The sequence below is a fragment of the Callorhinus ursinus genome, unplaced genomic scaffold, assembly GCF_003265705.2.
Source record: "Callorhinus ursinus isolate GAN/ISIS: 27379988/994484 unplaced genomic scaffold, GSC_fseal_2.0 scaffold19, whole genome shotgun sequence".
Lineage (NCBI taxonomy): Eukaryota > Metazoa > Chordata > Mammalia > Carnivora > Otariidae > Callorhinus > Callorhinus ursinus.
In genome coordinates this window covers 9,452,924-9,463,595 of record NW_027397081.1, presented here as the reverse complement: position 1 = coordinate 9,463,595, position 10,672 = coordinate 9,452,924, and the positions used below count along the sequence as shown (strand labels likewise).

General features: G+C 39.4%; 1 pseudogene; it reads right to left on the bottom strand.

Annotated features, from left to right (window-relative positions):
• Positions 1-448: 448 nt before the first annotated feature.
• On the bottom strand, positions 449-4,020 carry LOC112840208 (dimethyladenosine transferase-like; annotated as a pseudogene).
• Positions 4,021-10,672: the final 6,652 nt, after the last annotated feature.

The window sequence follows — 10,672 nt, the reverse complement described above, 5'->3', positions numbered from 1 at the left end:
GTAAAAAGAAATAGTATGGGAAATATGTGACTGAGTTAAGCATATTTTAACTTTTTTACTATTTGAGGGGCAAAGGCCTACAGAGGTCCTCATAGTAATATATAACATAGAAAACAGAACAGTAACATCTTTATACAATAAATTGTTAGAAATGATAAGTTTAAGTGTAAAGTTTTGCATGCCTGCAGCTCTTAAAGATTATCGCGCGTAGACTGGACCCTGCCCTACGTTAGACATTAAAAACACACCACAACCAAAAAAACTTGGGTAATTAGAATTGACTGACTACCATAAAAATTCAGAGTAATAAACGGTGACAGTATTAAGTCAAAAATAGTCAAGTACATAGTGTTCCAGTGAAGGAAAGGCATAGTTCATCTCAAATTACTAAAAATATGTAATTCCAGTTTCTTTTTCTTGAGTTTGGAAAATTCTGTTTTCCAGATACCTAAGAAAAATGCGTAACTTCTGCATTGGATCCATGTAGCAATCTGATGAAGTCATCTATGTCCATGGAACAGGGCCGTCTGTCACTAAAACCTGTGGTTAGGATTTGCTGTATTTTATCTGCTACACTGAAATTTACGGTATTATAATATTATGGACTGAACAGTGAATTCTGTAGTTTTCCAATAGCTGTTGCACTGTGCTTGACTTAAATGCAGCAGAGAGTGTCTTGTTTTTCTTAACAAAGGTGATCCTTACTAGGCCATCCCATTCCTGAAAACTGATAAGTGATGGTAGATTCTTAGGTTTTATTTTTTTAAGATTTTTATTTATTTATTTGACAGAGAGAGGAATAGTGAGAGCAGGAACACAAGCAGGGGGAGTGGGAGAGGGAGAAGCAGACCTCCTGTGGAGCAGGGACCAGGATACAGGGCTCGATCCCAGGACCCTGGGATCATGACCTGAGCCAAAGGCAGATGCTTAACAACTGAGCCACCCAGGCGCCCTCTAAGGTTCTATTCTTAAGACACTGGATTCTACCTTGGGTGGTGGCCTGAAGTTATTCTGTCCAACTTTATTCAGATGGACCACATGTGCTAATAGCTGTGTATTGATTGAGAGTCTGCAGTATAATTTATCTCCAGGCTTTGATCAGAAATATTCTAAAATCATTTTCACATTGCTCTATTATTCTCATTTCATCTTACATGAACTCATACACCCTATGATCCTATGTTTTTGTTTTTGGCTAGGTCTCTGTATTAGTCTTCCTCATGTGTTTTATAATTTTTGTTTGCAGGCTCACTTTCAATGAAAGCTTTTTCTTTTTCTCTTTCTCACTTGATTTTTCACTCTTGTTTTTGCTTTCTCCCTCCCTCCCACTCCAGAAAGGTTTCTGTTGGCCTCCAGGCAGCCTGAGACCCCTAGAATAGAAATTATCTTCCATCGGGCGCCTGGGTGGCTCAGTTGGTTAAGCAACTGCCTTCGGCTCAGGTCATGATCCTGGAGTCCCTGGATCGAGTCCCGCATCAGGCTCCCTGCTCGACAGGGAGTCTGCTTCTCCCTTGACCCTCCCCCCCTCATGTGCTCTCTCTCTCGTTCTCTCTCTCTCTCTCAAATAAATAAATAAAATCTTTAAAAAAAAAAAAGAAATTATCTTCCATCAGTCTGCCCTGCAGTGATATTGGGGTCACAGGTCCCATCACAGTATGTGGCTCTTCCCAGGCTGGTTGCAAGACTGTATCTGCCTCCTTCAACTCCCCTTGGTCTGTAACACCGTGGGAGGATCTGGGGTTATGGTTGAGCATGTTCCAGAGAGGCATACTCCCTAGGTGTTAACTCTGAACTATTAGCTGTGTAGATTAAGGCAAGAAACATCTTTCTTTGCCTTGTCTCTAAAGTGCAGATAATAATTGGGAGGATTGTGAGAATACATTAATCCAACCAAGAAGTTCAGAACAATGCATGACACATAGCAGGTACTAAGTATTAGCTCTAATTCCAATGAGATAGCCTAAACCTCTCCTTTTGTCTCCTTTCCCAGACAGGGAAACCCTACCCTAACTCTTGATTTCAGGTGAAACCCTAGTCCCCTCTCCTTTTTGGGAGCACTGTTCATCTCTCTACCCAAGATAATGAATTCCTTGCTGCCTGAACCTGCTTCTGGTCCTGGAGCTTAGCAGGCCTACAGCAGTGGCTTTTTTTTTTTTTAATTAACATATAATGTATTATTTGTTTCAGGGGTACAGGTCTGTGATTCATCAGTCTTACACAACACACAGAGCTCACCACAACACATATCCTCCTCAATGTCCATCACCCAGCCACCCCATCCTCCCACTGGCCTTGTGTTTTATATGTGTTTCTGTACCATTTGTAGCCAGAGGTTGGATCTTGTTTTTGCAGGTCTTTTACATTTTCTCTTTTCTATTTTTCTATTTTTACCAACTGCTGGCTAGGGAAGGTGGAGAGGGATTTGGCTCTGGCTCACCTCCTAGTCATAGACTTGCAACACCATCTTTATTTTTCATTGAGGTATTATTGACATGTAACATTGTGTTAGTGCTAAGTGTACAACATGAGGATGTGATATATGTGTATATTATGAAAAGATGTTAACTAAACTTGTGATTATCACCACACCTGGTTATAATTTTTTTGTGAAAAGAACTTTTAAAATCTACTCTCTTAGCAACTTTCAAATATATAATACAGTATTATCTATAGTCACCATACCGTACATCTATAGGACTTATTTCTCTTATAACTGGAAGTTTGTCCCTCTTGATCACCTTCACACATTTCACTCTCTCAACGCACCTCCAGCAACCACTAATCTGTTCTCTGTACCACTATGAGTTCACAGTTATGGGTTTTTTTTTTTATTCCACTAATAGATCATGCTGTATTTGTCTTACTCTTATTTTACTTAGCATAATGTCTATCCAAGGTGTTACAAATGGAAGAATTTCCTTTTTATGGCTGAATAATATTCCACTGTATATGCATACACTATAGTTTCTTTAATCATCTGACAATGGACACTTGTGTTTCTAGATTTTAAGTATTATAAATAATGCTGTAATGAGCATGGGGGGCAGATAGCTTTAAGACAGTGATTTCAGTTCCTTCAAATGAATATCTACAAGTGGAATTGCTAGATTACATAGTGGTTCTATTTTTAACTTTTTTGAGGAACCTTCACACTGTTTTCCATAGTGGCTGCACCAGTTTACATTCCCACCAATAGTTGCAGCAGCATCTTGACTCTTTTTCGGACTCTGATGCTGGTCCCACTAAGCTACACTGCACCACCCAGCAGAGCATCACTCTCTCCAATGTGAATCATCCAGAGGAGGGAAAGCAAGGTTTTTCTCTTGTAATTAGGGGCTATTGCAAGCCGACAGGTTTGGCTCTGGTGGATGAGGACTGATCCAACATGAGCTTAACTAATGAAACATATTTCATCCTGAAGAAAAGTTTGTCTCCATCCCCTGCCTTCCCGCACCACTTCTGTCAAAGTCCTATCTGAGCCCCCTTCAAAGCTGCAGTCAATGTCATATAGTTGGTGGCTCCCAAACCTGGCTATCATTCTCTTTTTAAAAGCACAACACCCCAAGGCCCCTCCCCAGGATTTAGTAGACCTAGAATGGAACCCAGGAAACTGATTTATTTTATTTTATTTTATTTTAATGTTATATTAGTCACCACACAGTACATCATTAGTTCTTGATGTAGTGTTCCATGATTCATTGTTTGCGTAACTGATTTAAGTTCAAAATCTAAATAGCTTACTACATACCTACTAGAACGGCTATCAAAAAGACTATTATAGCAAGTGTTGGGGGGATGTGGAACAACTGGCACTCAGTGCTGATGGGAATGTAAGAAGTTAAGAGTACACCTATCATCTGTAACCATTTCATATACCAGCCATGTCATGCCTAGATTTTACCCAAGAGAAATGAAAATGAAAGCACAGAAAGTTACACAAATACTCACAGCAGCTTTCCTTGTAATGGCCCCAAACTGCAAACAATCTAAATGTCCACCAACAAGAGAATGATTAATCATCGTACAGCATGCAATAGATTCATCAAAATGTACTACTGACACAAGTAACAATGTGGATGAATCTCAAATAATTATACTGAGTCAAAGAAGCCAAACCCCTCCCCCCCAAAAAAAGACTACATATTATAGCATTCTGCTTATAGAAAACTCTAGAAAATGCAGACTAATCTATAGTGACAAAAAGCAGATCATTGGTTGCCTAGAGAGAACAGGGGAGAAAGGAGGACAGGTGGTAGGTATTACAAAGGGGCTGAATGAAACTTTGGGAGGTGAAGATTTTGTTCATTATCTTGATTGTGGTGATGTTTTCACAAATATACACATGTCATACTTACCAAATTGTGTATTTGAAACATATACAATTTATTGTACCTCAAGTATAAAAACCTAAATGGCCTGCCAGAAAGGAATGGCCTGATCCTGAAAAGTCACTGGACTCAAGTCACTGACCTCATCCATCACCTCATTTACCACCACTACCACCCACCAGGTGGTACCAATCCCAATTGTGTGCTTTAAGCTCCATCCTGACTACCCTCACCCTCAGATTCTTTAGATAAAATTTGTAAGTAAATGTGGACTTAAATAAATTTACGCTAAGTATTTTTATTTTGGCTACTTCTCTTAAGTCCTCTGCCCAGGCAGCTGGTAACCAAAGACTTTGGAGAAAAGAATGCGTTGCCGTTGTGCCCACAGCTATTTACGAACCACCAGTAGGCACAGCACAGGACTAGGCATCTACTGGGGTAGAGAGGCACGGTGGAAGGGACCAGTAAAAATGAATAGAACACAATCCTGCCTGACAGGTAATGTGCCACAGTGGCTCAGAGCTGGGGCTCAGCATTCTGAAAGCTAAATAAATATCTTGGTGGCAGCAAGAAAACCACTAATTTAAATAACCGAATTTTTCACTTTTCAAATAATTAGGTTGCATCAAATGGACAGATAGAGGTTGGCACCAAAACTTAAATTATGCAGTATTCTCCGAGAGCAGAGCAGGAATATTATCCTGCAGGACTGAGCGTGGGGAATGTGAATAGGGAAACTCTAAAGGAAAGTATAGGGAGGAGTGTTTGATGTGGGCAGGGAGGCAGTGGCAGAAAATGGGCCTTAGGTTTTTAAATTGAAAAGAGACATGATCAGATACACGTTTTAGAAAAATAAATCTAGAAGATAGATTGGAGTTGAGATGAGGCCGAGGCCCAGCAGACAATTAGGAGGCTTCTGCAATCATCCCAGACATGGCTGATGAAGCTCTGCCCTCAGGGAGGAAAAATTAATCATATGAAAGTAAAAAACAACTTAATTTGCTTAGCCTCTCTGGGTTCCTTTTAAGAAACAAAAACTCAAATTCATCTAATATTTTAGTTTAGAACAAGTAACAAATTGTATTCAATAAATACAGAGAGATTTTAAGTATACTTAAAGTTGGGAAAGGCAGTCTCATGCATGCCCTCCACTTTTGACCCCCCATCAGCCATGTAAGAATGGGCCCTGGGCCTGGAGCACTTCCTTACCGAGATAAAGGGCCCTCACAGTTTGTGCTGAACTTAGTGCCTTGTGTGGAATTATCTTTCCCTGTTTCAGACCCAATATATGCTCCTTTTTCTTAAGCATGTGTGTCATATAGCACTTTGTCAACCCCACTGCCATATTTGTCCCCTGTGGGGAGGGGTCAGGGTCCTGCTGTAGCACAAGATGGGCACATGCAGGCCACCTGCCCTGTGTTGGCTGCTGAGAGGAACCTGTTGGCTACTGGGGACTGATGCCCAATACTGAAGCTGACCTTGCCCTGTCTCTTCTCTTTGTAAGCAGAGCATTGTTCCATCCAGTTCCAATACCTGTGTTGAGTTTTCCTTGGTGACTCCAAGGCCAAGGTTCAGTGTGCAGAAGTGTTCAACATCTTTTCCTAGTGATAACAGATGTCATTGTTCATCACTTAAAACCAATATTATAACCAATGAGGAAAACGGGGTGGGGAGAAGACAGACTGGCTGTTGCCACAGGGCAGGTGAAAGAAGATGAGGATTTGAACCAAGACACTAAGATTGGAGAGGAGAACAGAGGTTTAAAAACTATTTACGAGATAAATTCGATAGGACTCAATATATTAAATAGGGAATATACTAACCATGTCAAATCACAGTAGCTCTATGCCAGCTTCCCTTATGAAGGTAACTGTCCAATTCATATCATTTGGGAAAAAGTGGTCATACTTCATATCCCAGTAACTTGCTCTTCCTGTGCAGGTGCTTAGAGTAGGATGAGTGTCTGTCATAAGGGAAGGCTTTCAATAGGCTGACAAGAATCCCAAAATGGGACCTAGTGAGATGAGCCAAGCCAGTCTGATTCCTGATCCCATGAATCAGAAATATTGAACATAAAGAAAAGCAGGATGCAAAAGGACCAGAGGCCCAAAATGAGATTAAGTTGGAGCTATATGAAGGAGAAAGGTTGAAACCACAAGAGATCATAGTAAGCCAAAGTTTTGAAGATAATCTATGATGAAAAGATACAGAATGAAAGAAAAGAATACGGAAGTTAATTGTCAGAGGTGAATATAGCAGAAATGTTGGGGTTACAATAATGACCAGGAAGTTCTACAAACTGCAGGTCCTGAGGTTTCTAGAGTGCCTTGGGTCCAGCTGCACTTCTTATAAGGCCTCACTGCCATTAGAACCCATTCCTTGGGCAGCCTAAAGACATAACTAGAATAACAACAAGAAGAAAGGGTTCAAGGATGACTCCCTGGTTTCTAGCTTGGGTAAACAGGCAAATGTTGGTGTCATCAACTGAAATAAAGAAAAGGAACAATGTTGGGAAGGAGGAGGACAGGTTTATCCCAAGATCTCTTGAATTTGGGAGGACTATGGTAAAGGCAGCCAGCAGAGTTGGTCTTAGACTTGAAATCTGGAGAAGTCTGAACTAGAGAGAGGTATTTCATCCTCATCAGCATATGGTTAATACCTGAAATGGCAAGCGTGAAGATCAACCAGGGCAAGAGTATACAGTAAGATGCACAGGGCTGGCATTAAAACCCTAAGGAGCACGAATATTCCAGCAGCAATGGAGAAAGGGGGACTGCAAATGAGTCATAGGGGAATTGGTCAAAGATGTGTAAGGGGGGAATGGGAAACACGGTACACAAGGGCCAAAATGATAGTGTTTCAAGGAGGACACACCCTGGAGTGTCAAATGCAACATGCAAGTTACTAAGAATTAAAGAGGGTCTATTGGATTTGGAAATTAGGAAACTATAGCAAAAATACTTTCAATTAAGACAAAGATGGAAGGAAAATTACAATTCACTGCAACAAGTATGGAACTTCATGTCAAAAAGTCACAGGGAAGGCTTGTGATCAAGAAAGTAGAGCCAGTATCTTGAGACCTCCTTTATAAACTACATTTTGGGGGGCTGGGGTGGAAAGTATACATATGCATTTCAAAGAAAATTAAAAACAAATTTTAAAGATTAAAATTCTCTACGAAAATGGAGTAGAAACTACAGTGGGCTAGAGACATGGGGCAACTGGGTCCTCAAGGCAACAGGACCAGAAATTAGAAATGGGGCTATTTAACACTACAGAATGGGAACCAAGTGTGCCTAAAAGATGGCAAAGGATTGGAGTCTGTCTCCCTGCAAGAAGCCAAGAACTGAAACTGTATTCCCACCTAAAAACTGAAGCTTGGATTGTGGTCAAAATGAGCTTTTTTCATGTAGCATAGGTAATGAGAACAAAAGTTTGAAAATTAAAGGACAGAAACAGATAGGCCAACTATCAAATATGGTTGATTGAACACACAAAAATTTATCTCTTTTCCTTCCCAATATTCCAGTAAAATGATATTATAGAATTTAAAATGCTATAAACTCACAAGGACAAAGAGAATGGAAAATGAGAGATGGCATCAAATGATGGATGACAGAAGAGGAAAAAACATTAACAGACTCTAGAAAGCAGAGTACCATGTACAGGCACCAATGTCAAACCATGATGCAGAACACTGGAAAGTCTCCATGGTCTGCAACACCAGAGGCTATCAAAGCAGGAGTGGTGTCTGGGGCTGAAAAAGATGGACTAAATAACAGTGAAAAAGTAGATTTCTGTATACTCTTCCCTGCTCTTGCAGAGCCAAGTGACAACCCTTCCCCACCCCAAAGTGAGATAAATGGTTCATTTTGGGATGAAACTAAACCAAATGGGCTCCATATTCAGGGAGACAAGTCCAACAAAGAGTGAAGGACAGATGCCTAATTAAAATCAGGAGTTGATGAAAGTGAGACTCCCAGCCTCCTTTTATCGCTTTCTCTAAGAAATAATCCTAGGTGAATAGATTCCAGATAGGAAATTGGTGGATTCTTCTCTGGGGAAATTGAACACCCCAAGAGAGCAAACCTACAAATACTGCTATTTTTGAGTTTCAAAATAAGGCATCAGGAATTTCACTTGACCACCCCACAGTGATGCACAACAGTCAGCAAGAAGCACCCATAATGGAGCTCTTCTAAGTGCCTTACCCTTAATTAGGATGGGTTGGCCAAGACTATCATGACCTTCGGAGAAATTCTCAAGGATAAAAGGAAACCAAGTCACTCAGAAAAAGAAATATAATGGAGACAATGAAGAACAGAGAATTTTTTAAACTGCAATATTCTCAGAGAAATAGGATTATATTCACAACAGACAAAAATAGGTTGCTATAAAAAGGAATAGTCAGAATAAAAGTCTTGAAATTTAAAAATATATAGTAACTGAAAATGGAAAATTTGAAAGATAAAGTTGAGCACTTGTCCCCCAAAATAGAACAAAAAGACAAAGAAATTTAGAAAAAAATAGGAGGACAAGATCTAGGAAGTTCAACATCAAAATATCCAGAAAGAAAGAAAAGCAGAGGTGATAAGGTTTAAATTCCCCAAAATGTAGAAGTTTGATTAAAAAGTTACCTGTGTCTAGAAGGTTAAAAAAAAACAAAGCTAAACTATACCAATGCAGATAAGTTTTGAAATCTTAAAATACCAGGGCGAAAATTTTGTTCTCAAAAGCTTACATGAAGGGGAAAAAAAAAAAAAATAGGTCACATAAAACCTATCTAGAATCAGCTCCACTAGAAGCTAGAATGCAACAGAACACTGTCTTCATAAGTCAGAGGGAAATTATTTTAGCTAGAACATATACTCAGACAACTTATCAATCATGTGTTAAGTATAGATAATTTCAGAAAGTATAGTTTCAATAAATTTGCTTTCTATGCAAGTTTCCCTTTCTTAGGAAGTAACTAGAGAGTGCATCCATCAAAAAGAAGCAAACCAGAAAAGGAATACACAAAACCTAGAAAATGGAGGATCCTACACAGGACAGAGGAAAAAGATCAGGAGGACAGCTGCTCAGCAAAGCTAGAGAGCAAATACTACAGAGGGGAAGAAAAGAGGCAGGAACTCTAGGGAGGGGGGAGAAGGAACAGGTACAGATTACCTACTGTGTTTCACTACCTGGAATGGATTTTTACTAATTTTTGGAGTGTTTAAGTCAAATCAATGATATGTAACATAGGTAATTACATTAAAAAATATACATTTCTCAACATGAATTACCTTCAAGAATATTTAAATCATAAAATTATATGTAGAATGTGGTAATTTTTATGTAAGTTTTTAAAACAAAAAACAACTTGTTATTAATATGTACAAATTAAGGTTAAAGCATTAAAAATGAACTGGAAGGATATAAAATTTCACATTTGTCTATGAATAAAGGATAAGGGCACTAGGACAAGGAATCAAGGATAGGGAATTTCTACTCGATCTGCAGGTTTTCAATAATTATAAGTAGTAATAAAGGATAGTGGTTATGAGTTCAAATTCCATAACCCGATTCTCCGGATCCTTATCTCTGCTTCACTTACTAGTTGTCTGACCTTAAGCATACTATTTAACCACTGTATTACTTATGATCTTCATTATACAACAGTGTCATTCATTATACTGAATCATAGAAATGTTTTAAGGATTAAATCAATCTATGTTAAACAGACACATGAAAAAAAATGCTCAACATCACCTGTCATCAGGGAAATACAAATCAAAACCACAATGAGCTACCACCTTACACCAGTCAGAATGGCTAAAATTAATGAGACAGAAACAACCAATATTGGCAAGGATGTGGAGGAAGGGGAACCCTCTTACACTGTTGGTGGGAATGCAAGCTGGTACAGCCCCTCTGGAAAACAGTATGGAGGTTCCTCAGGAAGTTAAAAATAGAGCTACCCTATGACCCTGCAATTGCAGTACTGGGTATTTACCCCAAAGATACAGATGTAATTAAACGAAGGAGTACCTGCACCGCAATGTTGATAGCAGCAATGTCCACAATAGCCAAACTGTGGAAGGAGCCAAGATGTCCATCGACAGATGAATGGATAAAGATGTGGTACACACACACACACACACACACACACACACACACACACACACACACACACAATGGAATATTATGCAGCCATCAAAAAAAATCTTGCCATTTGCAACGATGTAGATGGAACTGGAGGGTGTTATGCTGAGCGAAATAAGTCAATCAGAGAAAGACATGAATCATATGACCTCACTAATATGAGGAATTCTTAATCTCAGGAAACAAACTGAGGGTTGCTG